The 13148-nt window shown below is 43.7% G+C and overlaps 1 protein-coding gene and 1 long non-coding RNA gene across 10 annotated transcripts in view; one reads left to right on the top strand and one right to left on the bottom strand.

Moving 5' to 3' along the window:
• Nucleotides 1-217: 217 nt before the first annotated feature.
• The window catches only part of CRADD (CASP2 and RIPK1 domain containing adaptor with death domain), a 246893-nt gene continuing 233962 nt past the window's right edge, over nt 218-13148 (bottom strand). For 8 of the 9 annotated variants that reach the window (XR_007470301.1, XR_007470305.1, XR_007470306.1 and 5 more), the window contains one exon: nt 218-9740. The gene's annotated coding sequence lies outside the window, so the exon portion shown is untranslated. The remainder of the gene's footprint in view (nt 9741-13148) is intronic. The other variant, XR_007470302.1, reaches the window with a different exon arrangement.
• The window catches only part of LOC125960540 (uncharacterized), a 293564-nt gene continuing 281811 nt past the window's right edge, over nt 1396-13148 (top strand). The window contains exon 1 of the long non-coding RNA XR_007470319.1: nt 1396-1534. This is a non-coding gene — a long non-coding RNA (uncharacterized LOC125960540). The remainder of the gene's footprint in view (nt 1535-13148) is intronic.

The raw sequence follows: 13148 nt of genomic DNA, 5'->3' as shown, positions 1-13148 counted from the left end.
TTGGGTTGTTTTGTTTGTTTTCCTAAACTGTAGACTATTTTATTCTCAAAGCAGTAAGAAAACCCTAACCTCACCACACCCACCCTTCCAAGCCAATTTCTAGGTTGTTCCTCTAAGAAATGCATGAAGTCCCACGTATTCCCTGGTGGTCCAGTGGTTAAGACTCCATGCTTTCACTGCTGAGGGTGCGGGTTCGATTCCTGGTCAGGGAACTAAGGTCCCACATGCCATGCGGCATGGCCAAAAAAAAAAAAAAAAGAAAAAAAATTGGTGAAGTCCCTATAAACGACAGTAAGAAAATCCCTTCCTCTGCAAATTGTCTAACTTTCTGGATTCCATTGGAAGAACCATCTTTTTAATTTCTGACTTCTTTGCCCTGAACCTTGGACAGATTTTGATCTTGTATGATTGAATTTGCATGGGATATATAACATTAGAGGTAATTAAGTCTCCTCAGTGCTCTCTCAACATGACCCAATCTTACTTTCAGCTCCATGGAGATCTCAATGACATCTCCAGCTCACTCACCATGTATACACCATAAAACCTACTGGTTTCACAGCTAGTTACACAGCTCCTGAGAGGGTGGACTTTGACACACCTTGTCAGGTGACTGCTATGCTGGCCACAGCTGCCACTCCAAGCCAAAGACATCCAATATGGGCCAGACCTAAGGAAACTGTGAGGTGGTCTGAGCTGAGAATGCATCCTAGTTGGGAAGCCCCACACTAAATGGTAAATATGCAGTCTGATCATCTTGAATGCTGGATGCAAAGAATATAACCACAGCACAAAGGCAGGAAGAGGAAATCTAGAGACAGAACCAGAAGCAGAGAGAGTCCTGAGCAGGGAAGACTCAGTAAGCAAAGAACAATGGTTTCTCCTCTTAAGAGAAGACTATAGTAACTGGAATTGCTGTGGTCTCCCGCATAGTTTTCCAGTTGTCCATTAGGTCTGAGCGTGTAGCTGCTGAGATGGTTTTCTCTGCTAACTCACTGCACACGTGTATTTCTATCAAAATCTCCCATCTCTTGTGGTGTTCTTAAGTGTACCATTTTTTTGTTTTTTTGTTTTGGGGTTTTGGTTTTTTGGTAATTGGAAAAAGCCCAACAACACCTTATCTAAAAATGAATTCATAATCCTCTCTCCCAAACCTACTTTTTCTTATTCATTGCCTATGTCTACTTTTGGTATCACTATCCCAGTTTTTCGATTTCTCCCAATACCTTACCAGTCTGTCAATCCATTTGCCAGGTCCTCTCAATTCTATCTCCACAATACAGCTCCAAGAGATCAGGGTTGGGTAAATATTCCTCTCACATAGCACTACCCCCCAACCCTTCACTCTTGGCAGACATCACTTATTGATCACTGCACTCTTTCCACTTACCTAAGCAAGGCTAAAAGCCATAATAGATCTACTCCTTGAATGTTTATTTTATATATAAGGTATCATGCTAAGCATTTTGCATGCCTTGTCTTATTTCTCATAGAAACCCTGTGAAAATACTCTATTGGTTTTTTCATTGTATAGGTGAGAAAACTGAGGCTCAGAGAGTGAGGAGAAATACCCTGGTTCCTCCCCCTTCCTCCAGTCATCTGGTCTTTCTCTGTGGCCACCCACCGAAGGGACTCAGCTGGAATCAGTTGGCAGGGGAGCCAGGGAAATAAAGTTTGCAGGAGTTAGCTCCTTGTGGTGCAGAGCAAAGCAGAAAAAGAACAGGGATTGGATCTGAGACCAAAAGAATGCCTGGTGAGAAGTTTCTTCTGATTTCACAGTCAAAAGGAACGTGTCCTGACTCTGAAAGATGATAGCACTTGATCCAGAAATTTCCTTCTGCACTGAACACTATTTATCATAGTTGCTTGTGTATATAATATATTATTTGCAAGTCTTTTCTCCTTTGGTCGATAGCCTGTAAAATTCTCTTGGGTAAGATACAAGTGCAAATTATTATCACTCCTGTCGTAACGCTTAGCCCCACGCCTTGCTCAATAAATATTATTTAATGAGGAATGATGGATTTTCAATGCCTGTGCTTCTTTAGACTAAGGAGTATAGCAACATGTCAGGAGGGTATGCCAACTACAAGACAAACACCTTACATTTCCCTGGAGAGTCAATTTCACGGTGTGGCAAGTAACTTTAGACACAATTTTTATACGAAAACAAAAAATGAAATCAAACAAAATGTACATGGTTTTCTTTAAGATAAATTACTTCAAAAAATACTAGGCTCTCTATGTATTCATTTTTTAATTCTTTTGTTTTTCAACAAGTATTGACTGAGCATTTTCTATATGCCTGGCACTGTTCTAGACAGACCTGATTCCTGCCTTCAGGGATCTTACAGTCTAGTGTAGAATTCTATAAAGGACCGACAGCAAATGTTTTAAGCTTCCTGGGCCAAACATTCCTTGTTGCATTACTCAACTCTTCCTTGTAATATGAAAGCAGCCACAGACAACACCGAAATAAATGAGTTTTTATGTTCCAATAAAACTTCATTACAAAAACAAGCAGCAGGCAGGATTCAGCCAATGGGTCATAGTTTGCTGATCCTGTCTAGCAGGGAAAACAGACATTAAATAATTTAGGATGACACACTGTTAGAGAATAATATAAGATGCTCTATGGGCAAAACTAGGGTAAGACACTTAGCCCAGGAACAGGACCAACTTTGTGGGTGTGCAAGCAGGGCCACTCAGAAGGGACAACGTGCTTGGTTTAATGCTCTGTTGTCAGAGTCTTGAAATTCTTAATTATGTTATATTTGAACTTGTGAAGTCAGAAAGGACAATGGAGCACGTGTGTGAGCAGAGCTGCTGTGCCAGGCATTAGTGCACACACGTGGGGGCTGGAGCACACAGGCATGGCAGCGGGCAGCACCAAGCACCCGGCCTGGCCTTCTGGTGAGCATGTGCACACCTGGGGCTGTCCAGAGCCCCTTGGAGCAACGAGGGCAGCCCTGCCTGGGACCTGGACCCAGATTGGTTGATGGCGGCAGCAGCAATAGCAGATGCAGTGGTGGTGGCAGCAGTGGCAGCCGTGGGAGAGTGGAGTGGTTCCAGGGGCAGTGCTGGGACGCATGGTGGGAGATTGGCTAACCCGTTTCTCCCCAGAGCCTGTCCCTGTGGCATCTGCACAAATATTAACTCTCTAATATGAGCACCAGGACACTCAGGCACTCAGGTGGTAAAGCTTGTCAGTAAATTATTACAAATTAAGGGTGTACACATTGACATTGCAATAAAGCATGTCAGGGCCTTATTAAAATTCTTCAAAGAATTTAGAATTTCTGGTTTTGAAAACTGTTACAGCATTGCAAACCAAACATACATGGGCTCAGAAATAGAAATTAAATGTAAAGATTGTTCCATTCAATAGAATAGAACACTGCCTTCACACAATGTTTCAGATAAACAATTAACAAGGAAGACAATATGTAAATGAATTTTCTTATATTTGAAGATACAGTGATAGAATGCATATCAGGCATTTTGAATTATATAAAAATCATGAAGCCACTTTGGTTTCTTATAGATTTTCACAAGTTGCAGGAACTGTCAGAAAATACTAACTAACATTAAATTTGTGTATAAAAATCATATAATTAACTGATTAGGTAATATAAATGCTATATGTATATAGCACTAATTTAATTATTTATAAATAATATAAATTTGCATATTAAATTCAGAATTACATGAAACTGATTTGTATAAAGCGTTAACTCTGTAGAAAATAGTTCCACGGGAATCATCACCTCTAGATGTACTGAAACTTATATTTCAAAATAATTTACCAAATGTGTATCCCAATGTTGTCATAGCCTATAAAACTCTCTTATCTGCTCTGGTAACAATTGCATTAGTAGATTTTAATTGTCAAAATTAAAGTTATCAAAAAATATTTGTAATTTTACATTTGCCAACAGCAAATGACATTGCTTTCAATTATATAAATTGAAAATTAAGTTATTAAAAGTACACATTTTTATGACCTAATGAATGCATATGTAGGAAAGCAAACCAGAAGAATCTCGGTATCATATTAATCAGTATTATTCATTGTATTATATAAAATTATGACATCAAAAATATGTTTTACCATTAAAAAACCATTTGTGGGCTTCCCTGGTGGCACAGTGGTTGAGAGTCTGCCTGCTAATGCAGGGGACACGGGTTCGAGCCCTGGTCTGGGAAGATCCCACATGCCATGGAGCAACTAGGCCCGTGAGCCATGGCCGCTGAGCCTGCGCGTCTGGAGCCTGTGCTCCGCAACAAGAGAGGCCACGATAGTGAGAGGCCCACGCACCACTATGAAGAGTGGCCCCCGCTCGCCACAACTAGAGAAAGCCCTCACACAGAAACGAAGACCCAACACAGCAAAAATAAATAAAAAAATTAATTAATAAACTCCTACCCCCAACATCTAAAAAAAAAAACATTTGTATTGTTACTCATGTATCACTACACTTATCACATTTTATAAATAAAATTATTATAAATAATATAGGAAAAGCTTTATATTTTACCTGTAACTGAACCTTTTTTCCCTGCTTTTCGAACAAGAGGTCTGTATTTTCATGTTGCCTTGGACCTCACAAATTACGCAGTTGGTGCTGTCCAGGAATCCAGGCAAGATTTCCTGAGGAAATAAGTAGAAAAGCCCAAAAGCAAGAGAGAGCTTGTCACACTAGGGCTGTGCTTCTCAAAGGGTGGTCCCTGTACCAGCAGCAGAATGGCAGATTCTCAGGCCCCACTATGGAAAATCTGATTTAACACTCCCCCCAGGTGGTCCTGATGCCCCTCAAGTCTGAGAGGCACTGCCACAGGGGGACTGAGAGAAGAACACTGGGTGTGTTGGGAGGTGGGGGAGGAGCCAGGACCAGGTTCTTAGGACAAGGAGGAGAAAATGGAGGTTTTTAAGCAGGAGTAAAAGCACAAGGTCCTCAAGGGTCAGTACCTCCCACCCCATCCCCTTTCTGATCTCGTCTTCTACTGCTCTCCGACCGTCTCAGCCACAGGGCCGTCCTCTGACACGTCAGGCAGTCCCCTGCCTCAGGGCCTTTGCGCCAGTTACTTCCTCTTCTTAGAATGCTTTCACCCCAGAGCCCTCTTGCATTCTTTGGATGTCTGCTCAAATGTTACCTTCTCAGGAAGGCCTTCCCTAGCCCCCCTATTTAAAATCATCCCCTCAATGCACACATACACACACTCACACCTTGATCCCCTCTTCCGTGTTTTATCTTTCTCCCTTGCACATATCAACACCTAATATATTATACCACCTTCTTATTTTTTGGGTTAAGTGTCTATCCTCTCCCATTCCCCACTGGAATGCTAGTTCTACAAAAGTAGTGGCTTTATTCTGTTTCATTTACTGATATATTCCTGGGGGCCTAAAAATACTGGTAGAGAGGGAACATTCAATAAATATTTATTGAATGAACAAATGAAGAGGTTTCAATTCAAGTAAATACATGACTATAATTAATAAGAAAGGGGTTCTCACAACCTGGTTAATAAAGTTGCTAGCAGTTGTTCTTAACTTGAGGCTAGGAGCTGGGTTTATTCATGGAGGTAGAGACCACCACAGCTCTGGGAAGGGAAAATCCATGTGCTCCCCTCCCCTCCTCGCTTGCAGGGGTTGAGGCCATGTTACTATCCTGCACAAAGGACTGTGAGTAGAAGAGGCACGACCAGACCGTGGATGTTAATGGGAGTATCTCCTCCACTTCTTCCGTCTCATTTGGCTGTGACCTTGCATGTCTGTGTGGAGCCACAAGGTCAATGCAGAGAGGAAAGTTCCTTAGGCTTTCTGTGAGGGAGAAATAAACCTTTGTTGTGATAACAGCATTGAGATTTCAGGGTTTATTTGTTACTGCGCTGTAGCCTAGCCTAGCCTGACGACTAGAGTCATTATCAACAAGCAGAGATAGAGAGCAAATTCAGAAAAGCTGAATCTTCTGAGCAATTCTACTATGAAGGATATGTATTTGGTAGCTTTAAGGAAGATCCTGGACCTTGTCCACAGGTGTAAGTATACAAAAATGCCATCTGACAACGTCCCAGTTCTAAAAGGCAGAAACTATGAAATGAACACATAAAAGTGTACAGAGGCAGAATCTATAAGTATGGACTATGGATCAGTCTGTCTGGGTTTGAATCTCAGCTGTCCCACTTACTGACCTTGACCAAGCTAATTAGCCCTCTGGGCCTCCGTTTCCTCACATGTAAAGAAGGATAATAATATTAACTACTTCGAGAATTGTTAGAGGAGTGGATGAAGTAAGGGAAGTAAAGTACTGGGTTCTCAGTGCTTGACACAAACTCATTAAATTTTCACAGCAACTCCATGGGCTGGATACTATTTTTACCCCCGTTTTATAGATGACGAAGGAGTTGCACAGAGAGATTAAATAACTTACCCAAGGTCATGCAGCTAGTAAGTAATGGAGCTGGGATTTGACCTCTGCAGTCTGACGGGAGGGACGGGGATGAATCCTGAGCTGGGAGTTAGGCGGACTGGAGGCAAATCTCAGCCCGAACACTCACTAATCAGTTGACTTTGAAACAGCAACTTAACTTTTTGCGGTCGTGATTTCTCTATCTCTTAAATTAGGGAAATAGTAATATGAAAGATAATAGTATCCCTACAACATCAGGCAGTTGTTGAAGGCCAGCTGGGACAGTGTTTATAAAGCACCTCCCACATGTCTGGCCCAGAGGAGATGCTTGCCGGGTGTCAGCTACTGTTGTAATGACAACATCCCGTGTGGCCACAGTCTGAGCAGCTGTCTGGAATAGAGTCACAATACGGTGGGCCACTGGTCAGTCTCTTCTGCTCCTCACTGGAGTTTATGGGGAGACCTATTCCCTTGCTCTGGTATCACACATCTAATAGCGCAGCCCAGGTAACCGAGGGCAGCCCCATTTCCATTCCCCAGGATACATGTGGGATGGGGGGGCTCCAAAGCAGGGTCCCCTCCATCCCACCACCACCACCATGACAGCTTTTCCCTAGGAGGCATGCCTCTCTCATCCCCCTAGAAGCCTATTAAGGCTTCTCTCTTTGGGTCAGGCCAACCTGGCCTCCTATCTGCAGGTGAGAGAACAAGGGGATTAACAACTCAGGAAATCTCTGCTGTCTGCATGCACGCCCTGCTCATCACCACTTTCACCCCGAGGCAAAAGAAGCTACTGATTTTCCGAATCATCGTCAACAACAAAAAAGTTCCATAGAATCATGACAACCAGCTCCGTTATATTGTTCAGATGCCAATTCCTTGAAAATCCACAATCCTCTGATGACAGCAACGTGGGTGCGGGTGAGTAGGGTGAGTGGATGGGGGAACAGGTCTTAGGGTTGGATATAGTCTTAGGTTTGGTTTCAACCTGCCTCCAGGGTAATATTGGCCTAGATGCTGCCATCATAGCTTGAGGACTCATTACTCCCTAGTGGTCACTGTGGGTTTTACCAGATAGAACAAAGAGCAGCAAAAGATACAGGAACAGTGTTTAGCTAAGGAAACGGCATTTCCCAGGGAAACAGCATCCTGTGAACTGTCTCAGCATTTTAGGTCTTTCTGAGATGTTCCTGTTTTCATCCTTCCTCAGTACTTCCTGTTTCTCTTTCACTTAGTTTCTTTCTCCTTCACTATGCCTATCTCCCTTTCTTCTTGATCTTCCTCTCCCCTTCCTTGTTACCCTCCTCCTTCCCTGCTTTCCTCCTCTAACAGCTATGATCTTTCATATGTGTTGAATCTGTATTGCTGTTCCCTGTTATTAACAACTAGGACAATTTATCCCCCCAAATAGAAGTGACCAGATTTAACAAATAAAAACACAGTGCCCAGGTAAATTGGACTTGTAGATAAACTTATACCAAAAAGATTATTTGTTGTTTTTCTGAACTTTAAATTTACTTGGGCATCTGATAGTGTATTTGGCAGCCCTACCACCAACTAATTGTAGGTCAGTGTGGGTCTCGAATAATGTTTGTCCTGTGAATCAGTGGCTTTTAGAAATGAAATAGATGTCCCATACTTGCTCTGTGGTAAACTTCATAACGCTATTATTATTTTTAAAAGGTGAGGAACCAATATTCCCTGAACCCTCCACATAGCGGTTTTTGATTTCTTGCTTTTTTATAATGCCTACATCTTTAAGGAGTTTTCTTTGAAGGCAGCTGGCCTTCTTAGGGCATCCCCAAGCCTGGCAACCCCTGGGCAACCCCCCCAGAGGCTGGAGAAGGCCGTAGCTCAGAGAGCAAAGAGTTCCAAGTGGTCAAATTTCAACAGGAATGTCAGGCCTCTGTGAGGGGGAAGGTTACTTCTGCAGGGGGTGAGGGGAAGGGTGGCTTATAAGATTTTTCTCTCGTTATCACATCTTTGCCTCTTATTTGCTGTATCCCCACAGTCACAGTGTGCGTGGGGTTGGTGGGGTGGAGTGGGGAATACTCGCCCTTTCTTATGTTCCTTTGGCGCTATTTGAGAGTGAAGCTTACAACACAAGGAGTGATGGCCAAGGCTCCCCAGATGACACTGAGGTCAATCACTGCTGACAGTTAATACCTAGTTAATACCTGGCCTCCAAGCCGGATAGCCTTCCAGTCCGCTGGTGGCTGAACAAACACAGCAGGCATTTAAAGGTCACGGGGTTGCATGAGGTCAGCAGGGCCCGACCTCCTGAAAGGTGTGGTCATCTCCCCTCCACGCCGAGAACGTTTTTAAACGACTCCAGAAGCTACAGCTCCTCTTCCCCAAGGCACTGCCAGGGCCTGCAGCCAGGCCCTGCCGTTTCTGAGTGGCGTGGTCCAGGCCGGGCTTTCTGCTCTCCCTGCTGGAGGCCCGCCATCCTTATTGAGTGTATTTCCAAGAAAGCAGTTGACAGGCTTGGCAGTGCTATTCCTGGAAATGTTCAATAGGCCATCTTCTGGCAGGGGCCGCTGCTGACGGATGGGTCGGAAGGGGAGACCACGTGCTCAGCGCCATCTCCACCCTGGCCTATTCCCAGGTGCCTCCGAGCAACAGCCGTCCCCAAATACCACGGGCTGTCAGCTGTGGGGGGTGCTGCGGGCCTCTGCGGGACTCACTTCCTCCCTGGCAGGGCAGCTGCCAGCGAGCTTGCTGCTAAATGAAGACAGGCGTCCTGCGACTATAAATTATAACACACAGCAGCTCCAGCTGATGCACTGCCTGTCCCGCAGGAAACTCCACAGGGGACACTTGCCCGCTGCCAAAGGGCATTCTAGACAGTGGCTTCAGCTCTTGTGGCAGCCTCGGGAGAGAGGCCAAGCCTGTCGCTGGGCAGAGGAGCCCTGGCAACTCCCAGAGGTTGGAACTTCCATCTGATGTGGGGCGCAGTCCCGACCTTGGCTTTTCTGCCTCTGCACTATTAACCTTTAGGGCCAGATACTTCTCTGTGGGAGCAGTCTGTGCACCGTCGGATGTATAGCAGCATCCTTGGCTTCCGCCTACTGGATGCCAGTAGCACCTGTACCTGTGCCCTCCTCTGCCAGTTGTGTCAACCAAAAATACCTCCAGACATTTCCAAACGTCCCCTGAGAGGTAAAGTTGCCGTTGGTTGAGATCCACTGGTATACAGGAAAGGAGAAGGGGGCCTTTTCAGGGTGATGCCAGAAAGAGACAGACAGAATCGCAGAATTTGGTCTCCATTTGAGCTGTGTGATGCCAGGCAAGTCACAGAAACCTTGGGCCTCAGTTTTCTTATCTCTAAAATGGAAAGAAACAGAAGGGCAAACCAAGGGAATGGGGAGATCAGTTGAGATAATGCATGGTAGGCACTTTGATAGGTATTAAAGCACCACAGAGAACATCATAGTAGTAGATTACCTGATGCTTGAATCCTTCCCTACCTCAAAGGGTCTGGCTCCCTTTGAAAGGAAAAAATAGCTGAACATTTATAAAATTCCCAAGACTCTTAAAAAAGAAACAAATACTTTAGAAAGCTTTTCTCTTTATTATTATTTTTTCTTCTGAATTCAAACAAGGTTAAGTATGCTATGACTGCCTGAGGTTAATGAACATGATTTTTTCTTATCTTCCTTGAAAGAGGTATTGTATCTTTTCTTTTTTTTACCAACACCCTAGAAATTGCACCCCTCCAGTGAAAGAACAGAAAGTAAGAATGGGAGGGTCCTTCTATTTTCTTCATAAAATTAGTAGCTCTTTCTTTATAATTTATAACAAAACCAATAAATGAAACCCCACAGCCCTATAGAAAGACACTGTTGCTTTAAATGAGCTTTGCTGTTATATAATTCTCTGGCTGACTTCACCCAGCCAGCTTTCAAGGAACTGTAAAGAAATCTTTAAACACTAATATTTCTCTTATTCACACTGGCAGGAAAACACAAAGGAAATGGACAACCTGAACTACGTCAATGGTAAAAAGTGAAGAGCCAAGTCCTTGACGACAGGGCTACGTACGCCACCCCCGCTCCCCTGCACCGGCCCTAGTCTTGGGGTCCTTGTCAAGCTCCAGGCAGCCATGGCCCTTCCTTTGTGGCTGTTGTCCATTGGAAGATCCAAGGCCACATGTGCTTTGAGAAACAAGATACTGTAATTAATCAAAGAAAACAAAAAGAGCTTCTTTTCCATAATGGGCCCATCTAAGGGCTTTTCTAGGAAAACTCCGATCAAGCTGCTCCTTCTATTTCCCTAAAGGCTAACAGCCAAGGGACAGGGTTGGAGGGCTGTGTGAGGAGGTATCCATGGAAGTTTATTCCCAAATAGTCCCTTCCCAGAAAAAGACTTCATTGTGCTAACTCAAACCGCTGAGCATCAGCTAACAGCAGGGGCCCCGTGGAAGAAATCAAGTCTCCTCTTTCTGAGGCATCACTGATCCTGTACCGACCCAAGAACTCACCTTCTTCTACAGAATTATTCTGATCAGACAGGATTCCCAGAGGGGACCTGGGAAGTGAGACTCTGAACCAAACTAATGAGGAAGTGTCAGAAAAGGCAGCCAAGCAGCACTGTTGTAAAACCGACTCTTACCACATGCTTACCTTGTTAGAAGTAAACACAGTGTAATTCTGACACAGTGGTTCCCCCTTACCCGGGAGGGATACATTTCAAGACCCCCCAGGGGATGCCTGAAACCTCGGATAATACTATATTTATATACTATAGATAATATGCTTTTTCCTACACGTAAATAGCTGTAAGAAAGTTTTGTTTTTAAATTAGGCACAGGAAGAGAATATCCCAATTGCCAGCATTACTACCCTTGTGCTTTGGGGCCATTATTAAGTAGAAGAAAAGTTACTTGAACACAAGCACTGTGATACTATGACAATTGATCTGATAACCAAGACACTTACTAAGTGACTAACAGGTGGGATGCGCTGGACAAAGGGATGATTCTCGTCCCAGGCAGGATGGAGCTGGAAGATGCGAGATTTCACCACGTGACTCAAAATGGCATGCAATTTAAAGCTTATGAGTTGTTTTTTTCTGGGATTTTGCATTTAACATGTTCAGACTGAGGTTGTCTGTGGGTAACTGAAACCATGAAAAGCAAAAGCATGGATAAGGGAGGGGTTACTGTGCTAGGTAAAGACAGGTAGGGTTGGGACTAGGGTGAGGAGGGTGAGGCATCACCTCTGGTGCAAAATTTAAAGATACCAAATAAACCCAGCCATCAAATAAATAATATAAATAACATTGTAATGCAATACTAAAAAATCAAAATTAATGTCAAAAATTCATGATGAACAAAATATCAAAATTTAAAGACAGGATCTGGTTTCACAAGTATTGTGTGTTCCCGGTGACCAGCACTTGACTTTGAATGGACTCATAGGTCTCGGCGAAGCAGGGTAACCAAAGGAGCCAGGATTCAGAGTCAGAGACAGAAGATCAGCCTATGGCTATGTGGCTTTCAGCATATTCCCAGCCTCTCTGAGTTCTGGTTCTCATTTGTAGAGTGGGCTTAATATTGGCCTCACCTGCCTCACAGGGGTTGTTAGGACCAAATGAGGTCTTGTTCACGAGAGCATTTGATAAACTGTTTATCTTTGAAAAGATAAACAAAGTAACCTAAGGCATCCTTGAAATGGATAACAGAAAGTATAATAATAATACTGGTAATTGTAGTAGAAAGTGATATGGGACATACTTGGGGAGGGAAGGAGAGAAAAGGCAGGAGAGAAGAAAAGGGTGGAGGGGTAGGGTAGGCTGTGTGCTGGGAAGTGGGAGGAGCCCTGATTCCAGATTCTGACCTGAATTCAAGTCTCTGCTCAGCTATTTACAATGTGCAGAACTTCGGCCCATTTTCCAGCCTCTCTGAGCCTCAGTTTTCTCATTCTTAAAATGGGGACAATAATGGATTGACCATGTGAAATAATGTGTGCACAGCACCCAGTATGGTCTGGTACAAACTAGGTGTTAACCCCTTTCACCACACACACACACACACACCCCTCCCTGCGTGATTACACCCACACCCCAGACTTCTCCCGTGAAGAGTAAAGAAAGGGTAAGAAGGAGAGGAACAGGAGAGGAAGGAAGAATATAAGCCAAGATTGGAGGAGGTAAGAGAATAGAATAGAGAGTGGGCAAAAAGAGAGGAAAGGAAGGAGGAAGGAAAGGAAGAGAAGGAAGTGGGCACACTCAGTCGACACAGATGATTTTACTACTTTTTCCCTTTAACCTTCCTACTAGCTTTATAAGTGATTGATCAGTAGATTGCTTGCTGTCCTAAGCTGAGAGCTCTCACAGGCAAGTCAGTTCAAGTTTCCTAGGAAACACCCATGGAAAGAATCAAGCTCAACAACATATTTAAGATTTACCTGTGATGACACACATACCTCTGATTCTTTTGTTTTACCTGTAGGATATTTTAGAACATACCTCCGTTTACATATCCATTCTCTCAAGGGTAGACATTTAAGTTGTTTAAGGGCGCTTCGATTGTAACAGTAATACTTCATTTCTTAAGTTGGGTGGAAGGTATGGAGAAGTTCAATATACTAGTTTCTTGTTTTCTATGTCTGAAACAGTTGAGCTCATCTAGAACTCCTACTGATTTGGTCAAACTTCCAGGCTTTGCTCTTCAGTTCAAGACAGGTGGGATTTCTGGGGGTGGATGAAGCACATCCACATGAAGGGTCTGTG

Source organism: Orcinus orca, chromosome 11 (genome assembly GCF_937001465.1).
Source record: "Orcinus orca chromosome 11, mOrcOrc1.1, whole genome shotgun sequence".
NCBI lineage: Eukaryota > Metazoa > Chordata > Mammalia > Artiodactyla > Delphinidae > Orcinus > Orcinus orca.
Note: the sequence above shows the minus strand (reverse complement) of the source record. Positions and strands in the feature narration are given on the sequence as shown.